This window comes from Vombatus ursinus, unplaced genomic scaffold, assembly GCF_900497805.2.
Source record: "Vombatus ursinus unplaced genomic scaffold, bare-nosed wombat genome assembly UNPS02009975.1, whole genome shotgun sequence".
Taxonomy (NCBI): Eukaryota; Metazoa; Chordata; class Mammalia; order Diprotodontia; family Vombatidae; genus Vombatus; species Vombatus ursinus.
Window position 1 is genome coordinate 475,713 of NW_020949753.1, and position 4,036 is coordinate 479,748.

At 41.5% G+C, this 4,036-nt stretch overlaps 1 pseudogene; it reads left to right on the top strand.

Annotated features, from left to right (window-relative positions):
* The first annotated feature begins 1,200 nt into the window (after positions 1-1,200).
* Positions 1,201-1,794, top strand: LOC114036712 (annotated as a pseudogene).
* The last annotated feature ends 2,242 nt before the right edge of the window (positions 1,795-4,036 follow it).

Sequence of the window (4,036 nt, forward strand, 5' to 3'; positions counted from 1 at the left end):
AACTGCACAAGATCTTACATACTCTCATTTTAAATAATCTTTAATTTATCAGCCTGAAACCATACTTATTACATTGGGTATTAAGTACACTTTTGATGGACAGTCCATTTTTCCAAGGCCATCCTTGATTTGTAGTTTCCAAGTTTTCAATGGGGATAAAATCAGAGTAGTCCCCAGGTCATTGAAATATTTATATATAAATTGTCTCTTGGACCACTTTCTTAACCTTTCATGACATGTGGTATGGTGTACAATGTGTTGCAGTACTCTATCTCCATTTGAGAATTTCCATAATTCTAGATCTACTCTGCTTCTCAAGTAATATATTTATTAGAGTTTTTCATTCTCTCAAAGCGTACAAGACTTCTAGATCCAGTAAAAAAAAAATACCTCAAACATCTTTGGGGGTCAATGTTTTAAAATTTAATGAAGATGCCTAGATCTTACAGACCTACCTGGATGTCTGACAATGGTTTTGGTATAGCGTTAAATGATAAAGTGAATTTCTTTTTTCTGATCTTTTTTTCCAATCTCCAGTCCCCTAGTATTGTCTTCCCCGTGACAAACATTTTTTCTTCATAGCAGTGATCATTAGCTAGTTGTTCGTTTTTTTTTTAATTTGTCTTTTTTTTCCAACTTCAAGATGCCTATGCTGCATTGTAAAAGAATTAATAACGACTTTTCCAGCTGCCAGATCCTTCTGAAGATCTCTGCTTGTTTTCTGAGAGTTTTGCAGTGAGAGTTTTTGGTCTTATTTTTCATTACCTACTGCATTATTCTTGGGGTTTTGGGGAAAGAGATCCTGTTTCATTGTGGGCTAGAATGATCCTTGAAATGTTTGACTTTGCCATCCTAACAGTCACTGCAATATCTCCAATGGTCTCCGAATTCTGCTCTTTAATAATTAAACATTTTCATGTTTTCTTGGAATGATTTTCTTTCTTTAAAAAACACAGAGAGCAAGCCCTAAATCCTGGGTTTCAAGTCCTTCCTCAGCCATGTTCATCTATGCCATGTGGGACCCTAGGGAAATCATCTAAGCTTTCATCTTTAAGACCATAAATTATGCAGAAGATGCCAACTTGGGTCAGTAGAAGTAGTTTCTTCACTCGGGAGATTTTTATAACAATGAAATCATAGGATCAGTCCCTATCCCTATCTCCAAAAACCATAAAATTAAAAACACAACCAAAGAGAGCTATGAAACATGTGTGTGGTATCTGCCGACTGGCAGACACCACGAAGTCCCTTACTCTGTGTGTGAGTTTGGTTGTGTCTCTGCCATAGCCTGCTCCTGCTGACAAGGGTTCATTGGGCCTGGGCAAGGTCAGTGATTTTCATGGGAAAGCTGTGATGATGGGCAGGACCCAGTAGTGATCACCAGCCTGGAGGGAGAACCAGTTCCTATCAGCATCCCTGGAAAAGTCCAAGACTAATGTACCCCTCACTTCTCCTGTGAGGGCAGTGGTAACTTTGGAGAAAGAAATGGGTCCTGGGTTCTGGTTACAAATCTCCTTTATTCAAAAGATCAGAAGCTGCACCTAGAAAGATATAATTGACACCTTCACTCCACCTGGGGAGTCCTGCCCTGAACCTCTCCATACCTAGGGCCTGCCCTGCCACTGTCCCTTTAAGAAGGGTACCTACTCTCTGCCCAAGACCAGCTTCCAAATACCTCCAGTGAATCTGCCGCCTTCTCTCAGCGCCAACAAGTACCGGGCTCAGATCGTTCTAAGCAATAGCAATACACATCTGGGCCGTTTCAAGATCAAGGTCTCTCTCACGGAGAAATGAGAGACCATGATCCATACCTGGATAGAGTGGTCGGCAAAGTTGACCTTGGCTTTGTTGCCCAGCCACCTACTCTAGCCTCAGCCATGGATCTCTGCTTAGAATAAGAATTCAGCTCTAGCCACTCGAGTTTGGTCTCCCACCTTTCTTCTTTCCCAGTACAGCTACCTCTCTGTTCTTTTGTCTTCCATGCAGCCCAGGCCTCTCCCTCTTCTCTATGTCTGTGAGTAGACAAGCAGGAGCAGTTCCCTGGCCTCTTCTCCCAAGGGGAAACCCATTCAAAGATTGGCTTATTTTTTAGTGTTGAGAAGTAAGCACCTTCCTGATAGTATCATTTCTCAGTTCAGCAAAGGATCTTTTAAACTAGTGAATTAATGTTTTAAAATAATAATAGCTTGACATTTACATAGTTTGTGAAGACTTTTACGTATATTTTATCATTTTAATGGTCCTCCCACTCAAGCTTCTCCCAGTCCCTCCCACCCCACCCAGTGCCACCCTCTTTTGGGGGGGTTTCTGACTGAGTAAATGTATTCCTATGCTTCCTGGAAAAGCAGCAGGCAGCAGTAGGTCCACAAAAAGGATCCTCAGACCCCCAGGGCCTCAGTCTTCCTGAACGGCAACCCTAGCTCATTTTGAAAGTGCCTGAGCTAGTAATCAGCCAGGAAGCCCTGGTACCAATAACTATCCACTTTTTCTAACTGTGGAGCCAGTGGCCTGGGAGTCAGGCTCTAGGTTTTCTGCATGGACAAACCCTATCATAGCCCAGGTTGCCCTGAGGTGTATGTCAGTCTTCTGAAAACATTTGCCAAAGCTTCTCAGCTAAGTCTCCCAGCCTACCGTACGTTCCTTTAAGGGATAGGGATGTGGGTGGGAGAGTGGAAGGTAGAGCCTGAGGTGGAAGGATCAGTCCTAGCCCACTTCTCCGCAGGTCAGTGGGTAACCCCAAGGGGTTCACAGTAAATTAAAACTGGACTAAAAATAAATCTATATTTACTTGTCTACAAAAAAAAAACACATACACATGAGTATGACATGAAATCCAGCTATCAGTGGGCAGAGAATCAATAAATCAATAAACATTTGTTAATCTACTATTACCAGGTGCTGGGTTAAGCAAAAAACACTCCCTGCCTTCAAGGATCTTATAATCTAATGGAAACTAAGTAAAGGAAGCAATTAGCTAAAGAAAGGAAATCAGCTCAATCCAGTTTTGTTTGGACAAAGTCAAACTTTACAAGTCAGCCTAGTATCAATAGAAATATATCCATGACCATTGCTAACACAACATGAAACCATATCAAGAAAGAGAGACACACAGACAGACAGACACGGAGACTCCAAATGGACAATAAGTTGTGATGATGAGAGTAGGGATTATTTCATTCATTGTATTTGTAAAAATGGTGTCTAGTACATAATAGGCAATTAATAAACACTTTATTGATTTATGATTCAGAATTAAACAGGAGGACAGTGACCTGGATCTGGAACCAGTACTTTGAATTGATCCTTTCTGATAGCAATATTTCCCACCTAACCTTTGATTCGTCCCTAACACAGTTGCCAAAGGGGTTTTCCCAAAGCTCAGGTGTGTCAATATTAGCCGTGCTATTCAATAAACTCCCAATGGCCCCTATTATTGCTAGCATTTATATTGCACTCATAGGTTTGCTAGGTGATTTACAATTATCTCATTTGATCTTCACAACAACCCTGGGAGGTAGGTGTCATTATTATCCCCATTTTACAGTTGAGGAAACTGAGGAAATCATAGATTAAGTGTCTTGCCCATGGATCACACAGCTAGTAAGTGTCTGAGGCCACTCAGACATGTGTATGTGTCAGGTCTTCCTGACTCCAAGCCTGGTGCGAAGTACAGCAGTAAGAGTAGCCACTCATAGGGTTACTCCTAGAATCCTAGGTAGTAGCTCCCTGCCCGCTGGAGGAGTAGCTCAGAGGGGGTGCAGGATGAGGAAAAGCTTCCTAAAAATAATAGCTAACTCAAAATGGTGTAGACTGTCTCCAGATAGGACCCTCTCACTAAAGATCTTTGAGAAAAGATTGATCAGTCACTGTGTGGTAGAGGAAATTCTTGTTCAGTTATGAGTTAGCATAGAAAGCTTTAGAGGTCCCCTCCAAATCTGAGATTCTATGATTCACTTTTGTAATAGGGACATTTGTAGAAATTTCTACGTATGGATCCAAAGTAACGGATTTCACAAGTATAAGAGGTGGATCCATG